The sequence below is a fragment of the Heterocephalus glaber genome, unplaced genomic scaffold (genome assembly GCF_053883595.1).
Source record: "Heterocephalus glaber isolate CG9 unplaced genomic scaffold, H.glaber_assembly_v1.0 deba00001481, whole genome shotgun sequence".
In the NCBI taxonomy this organism is placed as follows: domain Eukaryota; kingdom Metazoa; phylum Chordata; class Mammalia; order Rodentia; family Bathyergidae; genus Heterocephalus; species Heterocephalus glaber.
In genome coordinates, this window is record NW_028258317.1 from 49,891,430 (window position 1) to 49,916,903 (window position 25,474).

The window sequence follows — 25,474 nt, forward strand, 5'->3', positions numbered from 1 at the left end:
CTCTCCACCCAAGGTCATAGGTAGCCGGGCTGCTCTCTGTGATACCATAAAACCTGAGCCCCTTGAACTGAGTGGGACCCCGGCTGTAGGAGTGTTCTCTCTCTCCTTTTACCTAATCTGGACCATGGGTTTCAAGTCTTCCTTTCCATCATGATCCAAACTGCCACACTGAAGTGCCCTGATTTGCACACTGTAACATGAGAATGTGATAAACTCCCACTGTTGCTGTAGCACGTATTCTTGGGTGAATGTCTGTGTTTCCCCCAAATTCATACATGGGAGCCAAATCTTCAACGTGATAGCATTTGGAGGTAGGGCCTTTGTGAGGTGAACAGGTCATGACAGGGAGCTCTGATGAATGGGATGGAGCATTTATAAGCAGAGACAAGAGAGATGACCTCTTCTTCTCTCTACCAGGTGAGGGTACAAAGAGAAAACAGTGGTTTGCAAACCAGGAAAAGGGCCCTCACCGGACACTAATCTGTCAGCACCTTGATCTTGGTCTCCAGAAAAATAAGAAATAAATTTTTGTTGCTTAAATCACACATGCATTCTGTTAGCTGCCAGAATTAAGAAAGCACTCAATTCGGGACAGGAGAGGGCAGTCATTAGCTCTAATGGCTGCATCGTGATGTTTCAGGACCTGTAGTGGGTGTTCCTAGGCCCATCATAGCTCCTGTTGTACTCAGTGCCCACACATGTAAGGCTATTGCTAAAATTGAGCCAGTTTTCCTAATGAGTAATCCCTAACCATTGAAATTCTTGTCTTTCTATATTAATTGTCCAGGACCTGGAAGATCATGGCATCAGAAAACTTGAATTTTTACCCAAGGCCACTGACTAATTGCAAAATAACTTGAGGAAGGCATGAAAATTTTGGCCTCAGCTCTACTGAAGGTGGAACAGGAACGAGGCCTTCTGGCCTACAGGGTGATGGAGGTTAGAGTAAGATGCTATAGCCCAAGCACCTGCCCACACTGCCAGCTCCGTGGCACACCATGCTGGTCACAGCAGCCAGTGAGAGCCAGCTTCCTAAGACTGCCAGTCTCCTTCCTATGGACACTGTATCCACACATACTTGCCAAGATCTATGATCCATGCAATAGCAGTGGTGAATTACCTGAGGACAGGAAGAGTAAAGCACAATAAAGGATGCAAATGGGCAATGGCAAAAAAAATCACTTTGTCCCATATACACCTTCTTGTTCTCCAAATCCTCCATGCTTCAGCACATATTCACATACTTAGACAGCCTTGTTTGGAAAGTATGTCTACCCTCCAGCCTTACCACCTTAACTAGGATGTGCTCTCCTAGAAGGCATGGTTCTTCTACATCTTTCTTCATTGATGCCTGGCTTAGTGTAGGGATTGTGAAAGGGAATGATGAATATGGGAAGTTTCAATTAACTCTATAGCTTTAAGTTTTACATCACCTGTGTAGTGTTCACTCATACTAGCTAAAAAAATAATTATTATCTATTATGTTTCTTTTGCTTGAAAGATTTGGATTTGTCCTAAAATGTTGTCTAGAAGAGTCAAATAAACTATAACTCAAAAACTTTTCCAGATCTCAGAATCAGTGATTTCATGCCATTAATAGAGCTCCTGAACTCCAACAAAGTTAAAGTGATTAAAGAAAAAAAAAAGTATTTGTGGAAGGAAAAGAATTCTATTTAATTTTGTCCAGCCAGGAAAGACACTTGGGAGTCTCTTTGCTGCTCAGCCACAAGGAAGTAATTCATCCTGCCAAGTCTCAAAAAATGGTGATTCTATAATCATAGCAGAGAGGCTGTGGTCAGCAGAAAAAATAGCATAGCAGAGAAGGACACAGCCTGGATAGGAAAATGGTCACAGAGAGACAGCTGCTGGGCCTTGTTCTCAAAGGCCACCAGGGTTAACAAGCCAGGCAAACTGATGGTATTTTGCAGGACATGGTAGAGAGCATCAAAGCCTTCTGTGTAAATCATCTTCTAAAGATTCCCCTTGGAGCTAATTCAAAGGCAGAAAGTCAGGAGTAAGGACTTTAAAACCAACAGAAGAGGGCCATACTCTTGCTTCTCTAGAACAAAACCACAGAGCATCTGAAAGAGCATCAGCAGAATCTGAGACAAGAAAAAGCAGACAAAGTGAGGTCTATACTGAGTGCAATAATAGAATTATTACTAGAGAATTCACACTGAAATATTTATTTGTCACAGTTCTGGCGGCTGGGAAGTCCAAACTCAGGGTGCCAGTAGGATTGGTTTTCTGGTGAGAGCTGCTATGTACCTCCAAGATATCTGTTCCTTCTTGCTGTATCCTCCAGAGGAAGGAACATTTGTGTTCTCACATGGCAGGAACAGGAAGAGGACCCTAGCTAAGTTCCATTAGGCACTTTTATAAGGATGCTTAAGCCCATTCACAAACAGGGAAGCTTCATGGCCCAATTACCTCTTAAAGTCCTACCTCTTTATACTATCACACTACCAACACCTGAATTCTAGAAAAGACACATTCAAACCACACACACTAATCAAGTGACCAATGCTTTAACCCCCTTACTGACCCCCTCTTAGTAAATGGGTTCTATACGTTTGTTCTCATTCTTTGAACATATATTATATACTGCTCTCAAATCAGAGTGGATATTCAGATATATTTTCAAAATACTTTATATTAATGATAATATAGTAGCCCCTCAATTTTATGAATGCTTTGTAAAAAACAGATATTGTACATGGTGCTTCATGGCATTACCTCATTTAAGGCTCAGCACAACTGCAAAAAGTGATCACCAACATTTCTGTTTTGTGAGTAAGGAAAATGGGACTCACACAGCATATGGAGCTTTTCAAGATAGTAAGGTTAAAAGGGGACAGATGGATAATGGAAAGTAGGTAGATAGATTTTTGTTCAGATGGGAAGGGGAACGGGAGATGGAGAAGGTGAGAGGGAGGGGAGGGAAAGGGAATGAAAACAAAAAGATGTGTTACGTACCAACTCCCCACAATGTATTATTTAATGCAAACATGTACTAATAAAAAATAAAAACTGAAAAGGGGGAGGGGACATAACTAGGATTTGAATCTAGATATGCTTGATCCAGAGGCAGTGAAATTAACTATTAACACAGAGGCTTCTGGATTTCAGCGTGGGTTATGTGGAGATTCTGTGAACAGCCATGCCCTTGGCCCACAACCATGGAGTTTTAAATTCAGGAACAATGGTGAACCTCAAGCATCTGATAAATGATGCTAATGCACGTGGCCTGGAAGGACACTGCTCAGCACCGGACTGTATGACAATGCCACTCTTCTTTCTCATCTCCTAAACAAGTCGTAAATATTGTGCCAAGTGTTACATGGACACCTGGACCGGGTGGACCAGCATCTTATAGTCAAGGTCCAGAAGCCTGGAAGGGACAAACACAGGTCAGGAACTGCCTTTCCTTTTCTCTTCTTGTGACTTATTTCTGCCTGGGGTTGCACTGTGAACATTTCCTTCTTTTTTTTTTTAAGTGAAGGTAGCAGAAAAGCATTACGAGGAGACAGCTACTAAAACCACAGGCAGATCAAGAAAATGTCTAGTGCGGCTCCAACTTGCTCAGTACTCTTCACCACAACGAATCCAAGCACTGAAAGTTTCAGCCTGAAGACTTCGAGAAACTCTATACTATCATCTTCTTTTCTTATTTACACTTTGTAAAATTTTTAGTTGAATGTCTAATAATTGGTAGAATTTAAAATCACTTCTAAGTGTTTGAGACTTGATCAATATGGCCATTTCAAGGGATAATTTACATGTGACATGGAAACTATTCATGTTTCCATAAAACATAAACTATTTATTTGTTTTGTTTTGGCTAGAAAAGCTGTCCGAAGACTGTCTGTTTTTCCTAATTATAAATACTTTTCCTACTTATATTTCTTTGAAGATTTGTCATGCCAATGTTACCCCTAGTTTTATGCTTTTAAAAAGTAGATTTTTCTGACTAAAATTCCATCTAGCATTTTCTATTGCCTCCTCTGATGCTTTTAATCAATTAAAAATGGAAGAGAGATATTAGAAAGTAGGAAGAACTTGTTAAAATGGGAAGAGGAACAAGGGATGAGGGCAGGGGAAAGGGAAGGAAGGAAAAAGGGATTTTTAAAAAGAAAATTGAAGGGAGAAAATAGAAACAGAGCTTTTTTAAATGAGGAAAGAAGGGTTGAAGGAAGGGAAAGGAATGGGAAAAAAAAGAATTAAGATATATAATGTACAGCTATAAATTTCCTGTGATGAATATGATCATTATGTATGGCAAACATTAAATAAATAAATAAATAAAAATTTTTGAACTATAGCTGAAAACATCAAAATGAGTTCTTGAAATACTATTTTTCTAACTTGCCCTCTTTCAGAATGTTTGTCTAATATCTTCATCTTGCTTGCTTAGAAGGTCTACCAATTATAATTCACAATGAGTTTTAAATGGGTTAATTAATGTGTATAGAGAGGCCACAACTTTTTCTTTTTCGGTACCAGGGTTCAAACTTGAGACCTTGCCCTTGCGAGGCAGGCGGTGGCCCCACTGAGCTAAATCCCCAACCCTAGGCCACAACTTTTAAATTGTCATTTTAAAAAATTATGTTTCTCCACGTTGCATAATAAAAGTAACATAAGACGCCACCATTATAAGCTTCTCTCTGCTGTCATTCTCTGACTGGTATGGAAGTGTAGTCATTTATGTATGGCTAGAACAATGTTTTAACCAGTGAACAGCTGCTCTTTAAAAAGAGACCCCCCAATAATAGAAGACGGTGTTTTAAAAGTTATTTTCCTTTTTATTTTGTAGTGTTGCCACCATATTTTTACTGTCATAAGTTCCATTTTTTACTTCATTCACTTTAATAACCTTTGCCACCTTTCATCATTCAATACAAAAGTCCAGACATAATCACAGAATCTGTGTCTATGTAGAAAGTCTCTGAAATTGATTCTGTCCTTGATCACTGCACCAATGTTGAATTTAAAACCTTGTCAAACTCAAGTAGGGCTTGAAAAGCAAGTTGGGGCTGATCTGTGGGGACTGTGCGGACTCATCGACACTGACCTGAAGACTTCCTAATATATATTTCTGTACAACGGATGGCTCTAGCCTTAAGAGGAAGAAATTACTGACATCCTGTGGGACAGAAGTGGCACAACCTAGACTCAAAAGCAAGGAAGACCTTTTCTCTTTAGCAGCTTCTTCTACAGCCCCAGAAATCAGGGAGCGGGGCCACTCACCCAGAAGTATTCATAGAACCTGGAAGTGACACTATACTTGGAGGCAAGGACACCTCCACCGGTTACCTTTAAAAGAACACTCTACAAACCATATCTCATAGTTCCCAAGTATTAGAATGTCAAAGTCTGTGCTATCTTTGCAGCAGTCAAAGCAGAGAATGTACACAGCTTCAGCAATGACCACTGTATACTTCTAAACACACAGATCTTTACTGAACCTGGGTCACTAAATCAATGGTTAACCAGTCACCAAGTCACTGGTTAAAACAGAAGTGGGTATTTGTGATAGGGAAAGAAAGGCAATACGTTAAAGAAAATAGTCTCCGCTTCCCACTCTTCACTTAAAATAATGACCGAGCTCCAGATGGAAGCAGTGTGTTTGGTATGAATATGCAGCAGATAAACTGTAAATGCAAGGAGTACCACATTTTTACTTATTGGAAATAGAAAATCAATCCAAATGCCAGGCTTCAATTTCTGCCACTGCCAGGGCTTTCATCCGTGGCTGAACAAAGGTTTCCAATGATGTTCTGCATTAAAAGACTTAGAGGGGGCTCTGTGTCCATTTGTCCAGTCTGGACATATGGTTACTCTGTTGGTGCCCCCTGCTCAAACTCATGAGATGTTAGGAATGGAAGGACCCTGCCAAATGGGTGTCCTTGGAGCCAGGGAATCCCTGCTGTGGTGCCTCCAGTCAACACCTTGGGCACAGCAGCCACCACCCCCTGGAGGTACAGCCCTCCCTGAATCTGGTCTTTATTGAATATGTTCATATTTTGTTCGTTGTAGATTTTTGCACTAGTTTTTCCTTCCAAAAAGAATGTATTGAGATATTACTTGATTACTGATTGAGGGCCCCTCAAGTCTTGTGCTCAAGTCAAGCGCCTCCCTTGCCTTCTCTTCCTGTGAGACATGTGAGACAGTGGATCCCAGTCACCACCCATCATGGAAGCCACACACTGTGAACCTCTATCTTCTCTCCAAGCTGGGGATCTCTCTATATCACCCCATCTTCCACACCAACCTCCTCTACTGTCTCCCCTTCTCTCCCTATATCATAATTCTCTCCAGGAGTTTAGACTCTAACACAGGACTAGGAACTGGAGAAGGTAGAGGAAACTGCTTCAAGCACTTGGCCTTCAGCCCCATCTGCAACATTTCACAAGACAGAGAGAGTCAAAGTCCAGCTTAGAAAGGATTTGGGAAAGAAGAAGCTGGGAGGAAAATGGTAAAGTAACACAAACACAAAATAAATATAATGAGTAGTCACTAAGAATAGCAGCAAGAAAAGAAATCAGCAAAACTTTATCAAAAGAAAGATGTCACTGCTAGAGAAAATTGGGGAAAATGATCTCTTCTAGTAGTGAAAGTAACATTTTTTTTTAAGTAAGGAAAATGCAATAGCAATAGGAAATTAAGAAAGATGGTGAAAGAAAGCCAGGCTATTAAAATTGTATCAGATTATTTCCAGGCTTTGGAGCCCCCAAAATTAATAATTGCAGATTCCCCAAAGAAAAATGTATAGATTTCACAGGAATGTAATAAGAAGAGGTACTATCTGGGAAGAAATTGATGTTGAGTAAATACCCCAAAAAATGTTTGTGATAGGTTGATGAGGAGACACAATGGAGAAGGTTGACAAAAATGTAAGAAAATTAAAATGAGAGAAAAAAGTAAAGTAAAAGTAATGTCTCAGATATTCAAACTGGAAGTTAGTAGGAAGAGCAACAAACTCTGCCCAAGGATGCAAGAGACTGCTATGAAATTCTAAGTCTGATGGACTTTTGTTTCAATGAAAGCAGAACCCAGGAGACATCAGCATGAGTGGAAGCTCTGAAGAGGAAGCAAGATCAAAAAGAGATTCCATTGCTGGAGGTGGGAAACAATAGGTCAGAATCTCCTGTTACAGTGTAAAGGGACGTGCTAAGGAGCTGGTGGGAGAGATGAGGTCATGTGGGATTCCTGAGAGAAACGCAGACATGTTGGAGTCTACAATTAAGCAATTCCTAAGATAATATGGGGTGGGGGCAGAGAGAAAGCGAGACAGAAAGTAAGAATGAATAGAGAGAAGTTACAGAAAAAAATAGAAAAACCAGCTTGTGGTCTTGACCAGCACTACTTTGGAAACTTGGTAGAAGAGCAGAATTTACTGTCCAGAAGCTTATAGGAAGTATCCTATATCCAAATGTGAGCAGATCCAGATTATAAACAAATAGATAAATGTGCCCTGACCATCTCTTCTCTGTCCTTCAACTAGTGCAGCTCCCAAGCACTGGATAGAAGTGGACAGATTGCCCAGTTGTCCAAACCTTGCGGCTGTCCAGCATCCTCTGTCTTAGTAAAAGCATGTTCTAACCTGACATTTGGACTGGCCTATATAGCATTCTTTGTCACACAGGCAGTTTTAACAGTTCTTGCAAGCAAGGTGAAACGGTTTATGTTAGGGATAATGCAATACTAAACATGAAAACCATAAGATGTTCAACAGTTCCTTTCACTTTTAGATTAGTAATAATCACGTGTGGTAACATGGTAAAATAATACCATAATGTGATTTCAGCTCAACTCTTTGTATGGGGCCTATGTCAGTAATGGCAAACATTTTAGAGCTTTTTATGATAACAAACAGCCAGTTGTGGCACATGTGCCATAGGTTCACTACCACTAGTCTATGTTAACAGAAAAATTCAAATATAAAATCAAAAGTTCACAACTGTTCTTTCTAGTCTAAATTTCTTTCAGGTCTATTAGCTAAAAGTAAAGAGAAGGGTTTATGTAAAACACTGAATCTATTTAAAAATACAACCATGTCTAATGATTTACTAATAAAATGTGATTTTGTATGATTTTTACTATTTTGTGGGGGTTTTCTTACTCTTATTCCTATAGGCTGCACAATAATTTAGAAATATTTTGGTTAATCTGCTGGGAAAGGATGGTGGTAGACATAGAATTTTATCACATAATTGCCCAGGCTAACAGACTCAACTTTTCAGTTATTTTGACATGAATGTCTTTAGTAATCTGTCCGACAGTTACAAAAGGAAGAGAAATACCCTAAAAATATTCCCTATATTGTGGTCATTCCAATATTGTCTTAGGAGAACCACTAGAGATTAAAACACTCAATATAAATGCTGCAGGCAATTTATTTAATTGGGAAAAAATGAACATAACCCTCAAAAGGTGACTTTTCTGAGTGAATAATTCCTTTAAGAGAATTAAGCAACAGTAAAATCCTGCTATATTGCCTGCTTTCCAAAGATGACAACAGATAAATTACAATAAACTTCACAGGTTATTATCAAGAGATGAAAAAGAGTGAGTTATAGGCACTGAGCATCTAAATCTGTCAGCAAATATTCAGGCCTCAGCTTGCTCAGCTCCACACCAATAATATAATACATTTTTCCTCCATCTCTGTGGAAACACTGTTGTATCTAGAGTCAGAGATCCCAGCTTCTCATCTCAATACACTTTGCCTCTCTGACTCGGTTCCTTCCTGTATAAAATAAAAGGCTTGAACCAATCAGGATGTGGTAGTCATGCAGAGTAGAAGCTGTGGGAAGACAAGTACCTCCTACACCCAAAGAAAGAGGGAGCCTCTGGTTCTCCAAAATCAATTGTTCCCCTGCCCTGTGCAGGATGCATCCTGCTTTGCCAGGTCTGCAGTTTTTCAAGCAAAGCCAGAAGATTATCGTGCCTCCTGCTTTTTAATCTCTTGGTAATAAATTAAATTTGTTTCAGAAAGAGAAAAAGAATGACTGAGTAGAATTTGTTCTTCTGACCAAGATAGAATCATAAGAATCAGACTAACCCTCCCACCATAAACAAAGAAAAATGAAACATATGAGGCTACAGTTTGCAAATGCTGGACATCAGCTGAGCTGGACAGTGGCCTGTGAGAAGTGGAAAATGAGGTAAGCCCCGCAGCTGCCCCAGCTTGAAGGAGTGCACAAAAATTCAGTGGAGAAAGAACCGTGCTTTCCAACAAATACTGCTGGTGCCAATTCACAATTCACATAAGAAAAATTAACTTCTAGCAGTGCCTCATACCATGAATGAATGAAAATTAACTTCAAATGGATACAGAACTCAATGTAATATCTACGTTATGAAACTTTTAAAGTAAACAATGAAGATAACCTTTGTCATTTTTGTGTCTTTTGGGTGAATCTCACAACAAATATGCTGAGTAAACAAATCCAGACAGAAAAAAAAATAGTACCTCCTATCTGAATCTTGTTCATAGAATATTCTAAAAATGCAAACTAGCATATAATGAAAGCAAGCAAATCAATGATTGCCTGGAGGGGCCGGGAACAGGAAGAGGAAATTACTAAGGGTACACAGGTAATATTTGGTAGTGCTGAGTATATTATTTTGACTCTAATGATGTTCTCACTGGTGTATACCTTTAACCAAATGATAGATTTCACAGGTGCACACCTGAATCCAAACATATCAAACTGTACAGTGTATATACAGTTTATCGCATGTCAACTCCACCTCAATAAAGCTGTTAAACACAGACACACACATACACACTGAGCAACCAAACTGCAGCCAAAACTTGGCATGTTGGCTGCTAGTTTTCCATTTCTGTATGCAATGGCATCTGGAATCACTTTCTTTGAAATTTATTCACACATACAGCTAACATACAATTTCCATAGATAGCAGATGAGACTATAGAAAAGCATTCTAGAAAACATTTGCAATTGAAAACCGGATATATTGAATGTATATATTAACATATATAATTACTACATATTTATAATACTTATGTCATCATTCATAAAATTCTTCATTTTCATAGATTCTTCATTTTCAACACAGCCTTCTTTCCTTGCCATTTGGCAAAGCCTATAATTTTGTCAGGGCTCAAAGGAGAGGAGAAAAGGTACAAATCAATTTTATGCAACATTCCAGGACAATTAAATCATGGTGCCACAGGAGCATTGCAGAAAATAATTCTAAGAGCTTCCATTTAGCACCAATTTTGAGATACAGGAACACTACAGAACTTATACTCATGAACATTACTCATGGAGTCAATGGGTTTGGGGCTTTGTTCACTGTTTCCAGTGTTGTAAGAAATGCTGACATATACTGTATCTACTTATAAACACCCACAAAATACTAACAGCCACATTATGGGTCACCAACAAGCATACTCACAAACCTGTATGTGCACATAATACTGACATATATAATCTCTACATGAACACATAATATATATCCCATAAAAACCACTAATGTGCATAGTTTCCTATTTTTCTTATATAAATTCATGGAAATGTTGGTACATTACTGCTCATAAGCATTTTTCCAAGTTTAAATGAAACTGCTCAAAGAACTCAGAAACAGAAATGAATAGCTGTCTGGTAACCAAGTTGTCACTGCCCTCCCCACCAGTATCAGTTTTCTTTTGCTATCAGATAAGCCTAAAAATGATGGAGTTGATATAACCCAGTTCTGCAGGTAAAAAGAATACAGACGTTCATGGCAGACTGTTACATGAAAAGGGCTCTGAGGAATGTCATTTGTCCTTTGTCAAAACAGTACAATAAAGAGATCTATTGTTGATGGCTACTCCCATTTTGGTCAGCTTAACATAGGTGGAGTCCCATAAAACTCCATTCTGGAATGTTGTCCATTTGTGCAAAGGGGCACCATTTGCAAGCTGTGTCCTTTCTCTTCTGTAAATTGTGGTTTCTAAAAAATTGCTGGTAGCATTAAGAACAATTAGGCATAGGACAATTTTCCTAGCTCAAATTACAGGTAGACTAAGTGTCTTCATGGACTTTCAGACAAGTTCCTACTCAGAAAGGTAAATAACACTTCTCTACCATTGTTCACAGACTCCTCCTCTGCTTCCTTTAACACTGATTAGCAAGTTTTCTGATTTTGTTTCTGGAGAATTCATTTGATATCTCACTATTGAAAATTTCTGAGTACCACCTTTAGAACAGATAATTAGGGAAAAGGCCATTTTCATGGTTAAGGCATATTGAAGAAAATTGATCCGAAGCAAGTTTGAAGACCTTTCTTACTGAGCATTCTTCTATAAATGCACTGTTAGGTAGATTTTTCTTCCTCAGTTCTCAAGAGAGGATATATATATATATATATATATATATATATATATATATATATGTGTGTGTGTGTGTGTGTGTACATATTTAGTTCATGTAAATATAATATATAAGTAATGTATATTACATGAAATGTATATTTATATATGTATAACATATAGGCAGGGCTGACTGTATATTAAATGTAGATTAATAAAATTATTAATCCAGGAAAGGCCCTAAAGTAGAGGCACTCTCTAACAAAATAAAGAACTCTAACTTTAGTAAACATTTTTGTTGATAAGATGGTGGTAGAAATTTAATGAACATTTTGGTAAAGAAAATACATCTTGCCTCCTGAAATAGTAAAATAGCTAATATTGATGTACTAGTTATTATGGACTAGGTGCTGCTCTAAACATTCTTTGTATATTAACTCATTCAGTTCTCAAGACAATGCTATGAGGTAGACACTGTTATTGGCCCTATTTTATAGACGAGGGACCTAAGGTTGACAGTAGTTGGGGAACTTGCCCATTCCAGAGCTAGTAAGTGGCTGAGATAGGATCTGACCTGATTTGTCTGGTCCCAAATGAAAGTCCTTAACCCCACACCCTGGTGCCCCTTGAAGCTATGGGATATGAGTTGACTGACCAGGCCTCCTGCCTCCCATAGCTGACCATCCAAAAGCAACCTGTTCATATGTGCTCAGTCCATCCTCCTCCACCCTGCCTCATGCTCCACTGCCCTGTCCTACCACCCGGTTGTGCCATTTTCCCGTGCCAACTAATCTTTAAAAATGAAAATAGTTCCTTATTATTGTCCAGTTATATTAAAGGGTTAACCCAGTTCTAAGAGCACATTCTGATGGGAAGGGGATAATTGAGAAAAAATAGGAGACAAGAGCCAGCAGCTCCAGAGGTAAGAGAAAAGAATTGGGAAGAGAATGAAAACAGTAATTTGAACCAGATAGGGGATTTTTGTGGACGGATTCCTAGAGGGTTAGTGCATCTCCAGTTACTGATCTAAGGATGGCAGCTCGGTCCTGCTCAGTACTGATTTATCAAGGACCTCACTGAAACCAAGGAAGGAGTTGAGGGGCAGAGCTGATGCAGGATGCTCCTCCATCCAAACTTGAGCAAGCTTAGCACGATGCCAGCCCCTCCTCAACCTTGAGTCAGGCAGAGAGATCTTTAGGACAGCCGTCTGAATCCCACAGCTGGAAGTCTGGGAGAAGAAAAATACTGCTTCTCAGTAAATTTTGTCATCTGGAAGGTAATTTACCAGTGTTCTGTCAGTACTGTTTCCTAACAGTGTTGCCTGAGAGATAGACCTACTCCCTGAAGAGGTCTAGAAAAGCTAAGTTAAATTCTTTCTTTACCAGATCTTTTTCCTGCTCTTCCCACATTCGAATGGGGAATAGACATGATCTTCATTTTCATATCCTATTCTATCCTAGCACCAGCATTAATTTTTGTGTGTGTGTGTGTGGTACCGGGGATCGAACTCGGGTCCTTGTGCTTGCAGGGCAGGCGGCGGAACCACTGAGCTAAATCTCTGGCCCTGATATATTTAGGAGTCTAGGACGGCTTTTTTTTTTTTGCCGCATTAATTTTTAAAAGTCATGGCCCTGACAGGTGCAAGCTTGGTGGTGGCTGCAGTGCACGCAGCGCCAGGGCCTGCTGGAGCTGGGACCAGCATGTGCCGTGGCTCCCCGGCAGGGGCGGTGGCAGCGGCTCCTCTGCAGAAGCATCAGCGGCCACCATGGCCAAGGCCAGCGTGGAGCTTACCCGAGCACTGCAAGACAGTATCCGCAGGTGCCTCAGCCAAGGCGCTGTGCTCCAACAACATTGCGTGAAGCTAGAGACAAAACCCAAGAAGTTTGAGGACAGAGTGCTGGCCCTGACCTCCTGGCGCTTTCACCTCTTCCCCATTAAGGTTCCTGCCAAGGTGGAGAGCTCCTTGCATGACCTGGAGATCCGCACCTTTAATACCCTCAGTCACAACCAGATCCTGGTGGAGACTGAGCAGGGCATGGTGAGCACGCGGCTGCCATCAGCTGAGAGCGTGGACCAAGTGATGCAACATGTGAGCTCTGCCCTTTCCAAGGTCTGCCCTGGCCCTGGATGTTTGATCCGGCGTGGAAATGCAGACACCCCACAAGGACCCCAAGACACGGCCCCCAAATCTGAGACTTCCACATCTACCACTCACAGTGTGTGTGGTGGCTTCTCTGAGACCTATGCTGCCCTGTGCAGCTACAATGGGCTGCACTGCTGTGAGGAAGTGCAATAAGATGTGGACACCATCTACCATGCCGAGGATAACCGCGAGTTCAATCTTTTGGATTTCAGCCACCTGGAGAGCCGGTTTCCTCAGTCTGAACCAGCAGCTCCTCTGCCTCCCTACCGCCCTCATCAAGCTGTGCCTGGCCATGACTGTCATTTCCCTACGAGGACTCCAGGCGCTGGGCCAGCACTTTGGGGCCAACCTGGCCTTTGCCAGCTCCCTTCGATATCTGGACCTGAGCAAGAACCCTGGGCTGCTTGCCACAGACAAGGCCAATGCCCTCTACAGTTTCCTGGCCAGCCCAACGCCCTGGTACACCTGGACCTGTCAGGGACTGACTGCACTGTCGACCTGCTTCTGGGGGCCCTGCTCCATGGCTGCTGCTCCCACCTCACCTACTCCAACCTGGCTGCACTCACAGCAAGGGCCAGGAGGCCCCACAGGCCTTTAAGCAGTTGTTCAGCAGTGCCTACACACTGAGCCACATCAACCTGTCAGCCAGGAGACTGCCCCTGGAGGCCCTCAGGGCACTGCTGCAGGGCCTCTCCCTCAACAGCCACCTCAGCGATCTGTACGTGGACCTCAGCAGCTGTGAGGTCCACTCAGCAGGAGTTCAGGCCTTGCAGGAGCAGCTGGGATCTGTCACCTGTGTGGGCAGCCCTGATCTGTCAGACAATGGGTTCAAATCCGACCTCCTGACATTGGCACCTGCATTTGGCAAGAACAAGTCCCTCAAGCACCTGTGCCTGGGCAAGAACTTCAATGTCAAGGCCAAGACCCTGGAGGAGATCCTACACAAACTGGTGCAGCTGATCCAGGAAGAGGACTGTTCCCTGCACTCACTGTCGGTGGCAGACTCCCGGCTGAAGCTTCCAACCAGCATCTTCATCAATGCCCTCGGCAGCCACACCTGCCTGGCCAAGGTGGATCTGAGCAGCAATGGGATAGAGGACATCAGGGCTAAGATGTTGGCTAAGCCCTTGCAGATAAACTCATTCCTCAGAACTATCCTATAGGATTGGAACAATACATCTGCCTTGGGCTTCCTGGACATTGCAAGGGCCCTGGAGAGCAACCACACACTGCACTTCATGTCCTTCCTGGTGAGCGACATCTCCCAAGCCTACTGCAGTGCTCCTGAGCACACTGAGGATGTCTGGCAGAAGATCCAGTGGTGCCTGGTGAGGAACAATCACTCCCAAACCTGTCCCCAGGAACAGGCATTCAGCCTGCAGCAGGGCCTGGTCACCAGCAGTGCTGAGCAAATGCTGCAGCACCTGTGTGGATGAGTACAGGAAGAGGTCCAGGCCCTGAGGCTATACCCCTTGAAGCCTGTGCAGGATGAACTTCTCTATGCTCGGGACCTCATCAAGGATGCCAAGAACTCCCAGCCACCGTTTCCCAGCCTCTATGAGCTGGGCCATGTGCTGGCCAACGATGGGCCTGTGCGGCAGAGGCTGGAGTCAGTGGCCAGTGAGGTGTCAAAGGCTGTGGACAAGGAGCTGCAGGTGATCCTGGAATCCATGGTCCGCCTAACACAAGACTTATGCCCTGTGGCCATGTGGGTGGCCAAGGGGCACAACAAGATGCTGAGCAATGTGGCAGTGCACATCACTGTGCCTCAGAACTTTATCCAAGGGGCACTGCTGGAGCAAGCGGGACAGGACATTCAGAACAAGCTGGATGAGGTGAAGCTCTCGGTCATCAAGAAGGTGTTCTTGACCAACTCCATAGTGGACAAGATCCTGCAGGAGCTTTACTACTCCCACAAGAGCCTAGCCCGGCACCTGACCTAGCTAAGGACACTGTCAAATCCACAAGGAGGGCCAGGCCAAGGGCAGGATCTGACCTCTCGAGGCTGAGGCCGGAACCACGACCATGAGGAGACCACAGATGATGAACTTGGGACCAACACTGACACCATGACCATCAAAAAGCAGAAACAATGCCACAAGATCTCCCCAGTATCTGCCTTCATCAGTGGGAGCCCTCAGGACATGGAAAGCCAACTGGGGAGCCTGGGAATCCCTCCTGGCTGGTTCTCAGGACTCAGGGGCAGCCAGCCCACAGATAGCGGCTCCTGGGAAGGTCTATCTGAGATGCCCACTCCTGGCTATAAACAGAGGTATCAAAGACAAGGGAGGCCCCGGCTACCCAGGACTACCCCTCCAGGACCTGGCCAGCCCAGTGTACCAGTCCCTGGGACACGCCAAGAGAACGGGATGGCCAGCTGCCTGGATGAGGGGCTGGAGGACTTCTTCAGCTGGAGGGTCATGGATGAAAGCTCCAGCTACCCCAGAACTCTGAGGACAGTGCAGCCAGGCCTCTTGGAGCTGCCACTGCCTCCACTCCAGAAGAAGAGACATCAAGGACTGTTTCACTTTCTCCATCCCCGGAGCTTCAAGGGGGACAAGGGGCCAGGGTCCCCCACCACTGGACTCTTCCTCCCTCCGCCCCCACCCCTGACTCAGGAGAGCCCTCCCAGCCCAGAGCCCCCAAGCCTCGGCAATAACTCTTCTTGCTAGAGCCCAAAGGAGGAGAGCAGCCTCTTACCTGGATGGGGCGGGGTGGGGGGCTTCCTTCCAAAGGAAGATAGGCACTGAGGGGTCAGAGGCAGGGGAAGGGGTCACAGTCCCTGAGACAGCGCAGCAGTCGATGGTACATGGTGTTGCCCTAACGAGAGGGGACAGGTCCCGACCTGGAGGACAGCACCCAGGCTCAGCAGAAACAGCACTCTTCAGACAATGCAGGTCCTGGAGCGTGGAAGCCACCACCACCACCCCAAAACAGCAACCCAAGCTTCAGCACCATGCGCCGAGCATGGCACATAGCTGAGGAGAGTGCCCCCAGCCACAGCTGCCAGAGCCCCAGCCCAGCCTCCCAAGACGGAGAGGAAGAGGAGGGGCCTTCTTCCCAGGGAGGACAGTTCCAGCTAGGAATGCCAAGCTGCAGGACCCCCGTTTAGCTCCATGGCTCCCCAAGCCAGGGGCCGCCAACGCCCGCCCCCCCCAGGTGCCAGGGGGCAGGGAGGGGGCCAAGACTGGGGGTACAGCCCCAGGAACCAACACGCCCCGGCTGAGGCTGGGCTCACAGCAAGACCAAGAGGAGCCTGAAGTCCAAGGGCCCCCTGATCCAACCGCCAGACCACCCCCCGGAAGTCCAATAGGAAACGGAGGGCACAGTCCTGTGACAAACTGGAGCCTGACAGAAGGCGGCCCCCTGACCCCGCAGTTGCTAGCGCAGGAACCAGTGAGCCAGGAACAGACTGACGGCCGCCGCATCACTTTCCCCAGCCTTCCTCTTGACATGTGCCTCTCAAGGACTCAGACCCCCACCCACTCCTGCTCCCCCCAGACCTCCCACCACCCCCTGTCCTACAGAGACAGGATGTAGAGCCAGGCACAGGGGAGCAGGAGGCGGGGGATCAGAAGGGAGGAAGCAACCCGGAGAGAGGGAGGCTCTCGTTGCCTGCCTCCATGCCTTGCTCTGCAGAGAGCTTTGGGTGGACCTGTCTCCTCCCCTGGGGGGTAGAGCTCTGTCCCTCTATCCCCAGGGGCTTCTCCCCACTTGTATAGAATTTTAAAAAGAAAAAAAAAAAGTCATGTCCAATGGCTTGATACGCGTACAACGTACAAAGTCATCTTAATGTCTACATGTATCATATATTAGACCATATGGAATAGTGAAGAAACTGTAGCCAGATCTCTGGGTAGAATATGTACAATGCATTACTGTCTTTCTTAATCGCCCTTGTGAATGCCCACTCATGTAAAACTAGAAAAATCAGTACACAGTGATATCTTGATTGTCCAAAGGCTCCAAGCTCAAATTTTCCACTACTCAAACAGCAAAGTTCAAAAACAATCTACTCAGTGTTCCTTACTTTGCTCAATAGTCAAACCGAAAATCCAACCTGAAAAAAAGAACCTATCCAGGCCAAGAATGAGTCATGCATCACACCTGGCCAGGGACACAGAGGGGCAAATGCTTCAGTCTGAGCACTGCTCTCACCCAGAGAACACACAGCACAGTGATGTGCTAGTGCACTACAACATTCATCATGTGCTTTTATTTTTGTGCTTTATTTGCATAAAATATCATAACCACAGCTCCAAAGAAAGTGATACCAGCAGTAAAGCTAGAGGAAAACTGTGAGAACCACGATAGAGTTAAAGAAAGAAATCATTGTGAAATGTGTTAAAGTCCTGGAAAAATGAATTTATATGTGTAATTTTGGGGCCTCAGAACCAATTATTTAGTTTTCCATTATTTCTTATGAGACAAATATGTTGTTTTCAAACTTTTTGGTGTTTGAACACAAAGTTGGGATTAATTGAGTTTGACAACTGAGGTATCACTGTACTCTTAATATCAAATGTGTGGGTTGTGCTTAATTAAACGTCAACCATTTTTTCTTCAGTAGGCAATGCTGAGTTATATAATAATGCAACGTTTTCTACACTGAATCCAGGGCCTTTGCCCTGAGCTACCGTCTCAGCACTTGCTTATTTATTTATTTATTTATTTATATTTGAGACAAGTTCTAACTCAGTCACTAAGTTGCCCAGGCTGGGCTCAAACTTGTGATCCTCCTGCCTCAACCACCTAGAGTGCTGAGATTGGACATATGCCAAACATCTGGCTAATATGTAAATCTTTTTACAGGTTTCACCCTGACTTTGTACTTACGGAAGTAGTTTCACCATTTGCAATTTGACAATGCTTATGACTTTCATAATTATGTTAAGAAGTGTCTGCAGTTGAATTTTGAAACAAAAAAATATTGAATAGTCATCCTTCCTGGTTTTAGGTTAACTTAATTAAAAAGACTCTTTAGATTGCAAGGTGAACCACTGAAACCTTTCATTTTTGAAACTACTAATCTTTATGAATAAGGACTTTCTTGATGCTTTAAACACCAAAACACACAAAAAGCAAGATTAAAAAAAAAATCTATACTCTTTGTTTCAAATTTGTGTCCTCATTAAAACAGCATCACTGATTTTATTCAAAAGTCCAGAGTTAAAATTTGATTTTATAAGGAAACTTTTTTTTTTTTGGTACCAGGGATCAAACTCGGGTCCTTGAGCTTGCAAGGCAGGCGGCAGAACCATTGAGCCAAATCCCCAGCCCCAGGAAACTTTTCATAATAAATGCTCCCAGAACTTCCTTTTGAGATCTCTGGCCCAGTTTTCCTCAGCTTTGAAGCTGACTTTCTTCTCCACTCCTCATTCCTCCCTTCAGCCTTCCGCTGCTGTCAGGCCATCCACCCTGAGGTACTCTGACCACCCTCCTGGAGTCCACACGGACCTCTTTCATCAGTCTGGGGTTGTTTGGGGTCACTTACCCTCTAGTGTGTGTGATCCTTGACTTCTGCCTTTCATGTCTGGGTGGAAAAGTGGAGAATGGCAGGTCCAGCCAGCCTTCACTGATAACAGAATCTAGTCTGACTTTTACGACTTCTGGATGAACAGATCCAAGGGACAGCAGACATAGATGTGAAACATTCCTAATGAAAAGAGCAGTTGTTAGAGCATTTATTATGTTGATGTTGGCAGGCCCCAGACACACTTGCCATGCAAGAAGGTGACAGCCAAGGACTCTCTGGACAGGGTCATCTTCTCTCTCCCTTCAGCATCTGGACCATCATCTGCCTAAGCTTCCCTAGAAATGCAGGCTGCTCATGACCGCAGAAGGAAGAAAGCAGTGTCCAATGGGGCTTTGGCACCTGCCAGGAGACAGGTCAGCAGAAGGGAGGGTCAGCTGGCCCCCTAGCCACCCCCAAGTGTCCCTTCTCCACATCTCCAAAAGATACATGGGCTATTTTGGTTCCTATATAAACAAAAATTTCAGAAAATACATTTAGGAACAAAAACATCCATATCTGAAATCCTCTAACAGGGCTGCTTGTGTTTCTTTATAACCAGGCAAGTGCTGATTAATTGCACAATATTCAGTTCTTCCTTGATGCTGCTTTTCAGGTCTTAGTCTGCCTGACCTAACAGCTGTGTAACTTGGCTCCAGGCATTTATGACTTTATTTTGAGTAAATCTTGAACATTTTCATTTGATTTCTCCCAACTTGACTATGCGACTCAAAATTTGTTTTAAATTTTATGGTCTTTTTTTTAAATACCCACTTCCCCCTCACCCCCATGTGTGCTTTTTTTTTTCCTTCTGCTTCTTACAGCTGTAGCTTTGGAATCTGAGTTGGTTTTTTTAGGCAGCAGCAGATTTTGTGATGCAAAAGAAAGGAAGTTTGCAAAAGAGAAGGGAAGCGAATAAAGCAGAGAAGAGGAAGGTCATTTTACTACCTCTTCAGATCCCCTCAGAACAAGCTAAAATCTAATACTATATAAATATTGAAGTGCACAGTAGAATTAAAGTGTTCAATAAACATTTGCTGTGAATGGAGGCATTAGGGAAGGCCTAGGCCCCGCCTGAATTCCCATGAAATTTGTAAATATTTCTTTCATTTGTTCTCCATTTACAATTAGTTGCGGTCAAGCTGATCAAAGCCAGAAGAGGCCTGTTGCCTGTGAACTCGCATCCTTCACAATGACATCCACAAAGCAGAATGAAATATGGAATATCGGGTTTCCACGGATGTATGAACTTGTAAAAAATCTGAAAGAATAGGAGGTTTTTCACACTGAGTAATGTGAAACATTTGGTGCAGATTGTAGACCTCTGAAGAAGGAAAGGGAAAGCCAAAATCCATCAGGCTATAAAACAGATGCAAGTCCACGCAAACGTGGGTCTTCCCTGGGCATCCAGCAGTATAACTGTGGCAGACCCTCTGCTTCCCAGAGGTCCTGGCAAAGAACCCCCTTCTGCAGGCCAGAGAGGAGGCATGCGCGGGGCTCCACCCGCTATGATGGCTCACCCACGGTCCCAATGGAGATCCAACTCTCCTCCCTCTGTTTCATGGGGTTTCTGGATTGTTGAATTACTGCTCCCAGGCTCCAGCCAAGGGCACACACCCCTTTCAACTAAAGCATTTACAAACTATCTCCAGCCAGACAGGTGTTAGCGTTAATTGGGCAAGCCCAGTCATGCACCACATAGCAAACTTTCACTCAAGGAAGACCACATACACTAAGGTGGTCCCTTGAGATTGTATCACCCAGTGACACCGTAGCTGTCTCAGGATGTATAAGTACACTCTGTGATATTTGCACAACAACATCGCCTGAAGCTACACTTCTCAGAAGTTATCGCCATTGTCAAGCAACACATAACCCATACTTGGGTAAAATCGTCCCATATTTTAAATACTAAGTAAATAACCCCAGGGGAATTCAGAAGGATACACTAACACAAAGCCTCAAAAGCTACACAGAACTGGTTTCCAGGCTCCCTCTTTTTTCACTGTCAGCCAGGGCTGGGCTCTCCTTTTGTGACTAATACAGGGTGGTTTAACTGCTTCCTATGCCTTTCCCAGCTGTCAGGTCACAGTGGGGTCTGAGGTGGGGACCTGGGGCTTAAGCATTTTACATTCTTTCACCTCCAGAAATGCATAAGGCCACAAGGCAATGTCTCTTCCCTTATTAAAAAACAAAGCAGGGCCGGGGATCTAGCGCAAGGACCAGTGTTCTATCCCTGGTACCAAAAAAAAAACAAAACAAAGCAGCTACCACCACTGCTGACATAACGGACTGCACCACAACTCACAAGATATTCGGAAGGAAACATGAAGGGTCATTCACCAAACATATTCAACCAGCAGCAGCAACCAGATCAAGCCCTTGAGGTGCTCTTTGAGAAACAAAGGTCATCTTTCCTTTCACTTCTCAACCCCACCTCACCCTAGGAGGTTGCAATTCAACCCTCCCTGCTCCCTAGAGTTTTGAGATAGACTCACTTTGTTCAAGTACATCCTAGCATCAAAACACCAGGAAAGAGAAATGCTGAAAACTCCTATATTTTACCAAGAAGGGGAAAAGTTTGTTGGGAGAATGAAAGATTAGAGAGGAGTAGACGGGGGTAAAGAAAGGATAGGATTAACAGATTCTCTGTAAAAAGACCCTTTTCCACCTGCTCACACACCCCAGCTCTTTACCTTCATTGAATGTCTAAATGATTACAGGTAGAACCAGTAGCCTGGCAAACAGCAGATAGCTTTAGTAAGGTATGGAATTGTCACCTCTGAACTTTGAAAGCCATCAAGCTCTTCCTTCAGAGAGAGCTTTCCAAAGCTCTTGGGAGGAGCTGCCTTGGACTCCAGCAGCTGAACTGAAATCTACTCTCCTGGGCTTGGGAAAAGTCATATAAAACACTGTGCAGTGCACATGGAACGCAAATAGAGAGTAAACTGTGACTTGACCACGGGTGGAAGACTTCAGCTTAGAAAAATGGAACTATCTGAGCCCTTTCAGAATGCACTGGGCAGGGCAGACGGAGAACAACTTTAAATAGTCTCATAGTCTCCAAAGACCTCCTGATACAAATAATTGTACCTAGATCAGATTTCAGCAATTTGGTTACAAATGATCTGAAATGGCATGAATTAGATGCATTGTCAAATGAACACAAGGTAACGGTTTTAATGAATAGTGAAAACTGCAACTAGGGATATATCAAATTTAGCCTGACAAATTTTGCTTGCTCAGATGTACATCCTTACCGGGAGGCGGGAGATGAGAGATTCACGGGCAATGCCATCCAAGCACACATGGAGGAAAGAAGTTGCCGTGGTATTTTTCTGAGTGGACACCCACCATTCATTCCAAAAAACAAACATTAGCATTCCCCATCAGCCACTTACTCGTCACTGACTGCAACCCTAACCCTTCTTCTTTAGAGCTAACTGCCATTTGAATGCTGGGAATTTGTACTGTTTACCACTTGTGCAAGTGTCTCTAAAAAAAGAGGTATTTTAATTGTCTATGTTTACACCTTGCAATCATGGAATTACAGCATTATTCTTTCTGGTGACTTGCCTTTTCCATATAACATTGTTGTATTTATTATAGTGACCTTTGTTTATACATATAAATAGTCTTTCATATTCATAGCTACAGTATTCTATTATATCCAATATTGTTCTATTGATGAATAATTTATTGATACATTACATATTGTTTATGTATAAAACTTATATAAATATGTTGTACATTTTTTCTCATAATGAAAAAATCCGATTAAAAATATCTCCTGTCTCCTAGGGCACACATACAAGATTTTCTCTAATGCTCATGGATTTCATAGGTCATGGGCCATGCTTGTGGTTCAGCATTGCCAAATTCATTTCCAAAATGGTTTTACCAGTTTCTATACCCAAAAATGGTGCCTGACAATGACTGTGTCTCCAGATCTTAGTTAACACATGGTATTGGCAAACAGCTGAGCATGAGATGGCGGTAAGTCCCTGACTCAACAAACATTCAAGTTGTGAATTCTCACAGATACAAACAGACCTCACATTACAAACATTCATAGATGCAAATGGTGGAAGTAGCTCACATGTCTGCCGGACATTGTCATAGTTTTGCTGCTGTACAGTGTGACAGTGTACAGTAGTACAGTGTTCGATCAGAATCCAGAAGGTGAAAGGGACTGCTAAGAACTGTAGAGCAATAACTGTGAAAATAATCGAGAGATTAGACTGACAAGATAGTAGACTCATTTTGTTTGACTTATGAACAAATTCGACTTACAAATGTTCTCCCAGAACAGAACTCATTCATAAATCAGGGACTTACTGTAATTTACATTTCTCTGACTAGTAATAAATTTTATTACTGATCCATTTGTCATGTGAAATTGATTCTGTAAAATAGTTCTTTAATTCATTTGCCCATTTTTTTCTATTAGGTTGTTTCTCTTTTGATTGGTTAGCCGGAATTTGGTTATTCTGGATTATATTTTCACTCAATTTATGATATCTCTTAATGAATAGAATTTCTTAATTTGTTGTTTTTAATGACTAGAAATTCTAATTGCACCATAATCTGTATTTCCCTTTATGAGTTATGTTTTTGTGTCTTGTTTAAGGACTCCTTCTTTACCCTAATGTTACAACAATCCTCTCCTATATTAATTTCAAAACATATTATAGTCTTGCCTTTCATGTCAGCATTTTCAATGGATCTGAAATTAAATTTTGAATATAGTGTGAAATAATAATCAAATTTAATTTACTTTTCAAATATAGTCATTTTTCTCTGAAACTGTTTACTAAAAATATGTAATTTCTCTTCCATCCTACCAGATAATCATAATAAATTCCACATATTCACTGTTCCATGTTTGATAGTTCCATTCCACTCAAGTTAACTATTTTCTACCCCTATGGCAATAACCACCCATTGGGTAGGGCAAATCAGAAAGACAGAGACTTAGCTACAGTCATAGGAGAAATAATAAGACTTCCAGATGATCTAAAAGAAACATTGGAAGCAAAGAGAGGGAAAAATAATCTGCCCAGATACAGGTTTCTTCTTGTTTTTCCTGTTCAGGAATTATAGTACTTCTTGAAACTGCAGCATGAGGTCTTTCCTATATTTTGGAATTCTCACCCATTACTTCTAATATTGCCTTCGCCACATTCTCTCAGTGGTTTCCATTGGTCATTTTTACTTTGTCTCAAATGTTTCCTGTACTCTTTCTGTAACTGTCCATCCTTTTCCATTTCATGCTTATGTATAAATATTTTATTCTGACCTATGTTATAGTTTGTGTATTTTTCTCATTTGCTGTGCCTAGTCTGATTTTAAATCTGTATGTTGAGTCCTTAACTTTAATGTTACATTTGTCTATTTAAAATTTTTAGTATTTGACTCTTTTTTTGTTTCCCATTCTTTGCCAACAATCTAAATTTTCTTTAACACACATAATGGTGAAGACAGCAACGATGGACGTTATGTTTGGCATTTCACTATTCTGAATTTCTCAATTATTTGGTCTATTAGTCCTAATCTCAATTGTAAATGACTTTTTAAACCCCTTGTTTTGAATAAATAACAAACAAAGTCCATATTTTTTTGATCCAGAAGGTGCAAGAATTTTTTTTTGTTGCTTTGGTTTGGTTTGGGTACCGGGGATCAAACTTGCGTCCTTGAGCTTGCGCAGCAGGCGGTGAAACCACTGAGCTAAATCCCCGGCCCTGCAAGAACATTTTTAATAATATTTTTCCTCACTTTTTGATTATAGGATAGCTTCTTAGGTGTGGTTCAGCTGTGTCAACATTACCCATAGACGTTTTAGAATCATTGACCACTTTGGGAATTTTGTTTTGTTTTGTTTCTTCTTTTAGGTTCATCATTTCTGTATTATGAATAGTTAACAATAAGGAGGTGTCTTTTTTGTCTTTCTATTTCATAACCAGACTTTTCCTCTCTGATATGCTAACATTTCTTCCTTTTTCGGGTTTTTCTTTCACAGATCTTTTGGCACTTCCTTCTTATTCAGTCTCGGTGTCCCAAACATGTCTGTTTTGTATTTTAAAAGAATATCACAGAGCGCTGGAAAAGGATAAAAATTACATCTAATGTACTTATGATAAGAGTTTTTATAGATTGTAGCACAAAATTATAGGTTATTTTTTACAAATAAAATAAACACAAATTAGGAAAAGAAAATAACCAGAACTTATTATCAGATTTCATTCAAAACAAATATCAAAGGCAAATACAATGTTCTAAATAAAAAGAATGCAAGAAATTGTCAATATAAAACAAAGAGACATTTGAGTGTATCTTATGCAAACAAGAATTGACTGGTTGAAATGACACCTACCTGAGTAATGCTCAGGATAGTCCATATATTAACAAACATACTCCACAAGTGACATTTGCAGTAAACTGTTAAGTGGTTAATTTAAATAATGTGGGTTGGGGGTATAGCTCAGTGGTCGAGTAC

The 25,474-nt window shown here is 42.3% G+C and overlaps 1 pseudogene; it reads left to right on the forward strand.

Moving 5' to 3' along the window:
• The first annotated feature begins 13,088 nt into the window (after nt 1–13,088).
• On the forward strand, nt 13,089–16,960 carry LOC101706072 (capping protein, Arp2/3 and myosin-I linker protein 3 pseudogene; annotated as a pseudogene).
• Nucleotides 16,961–25,474: the final 8,514 nt, after the last annotated feature.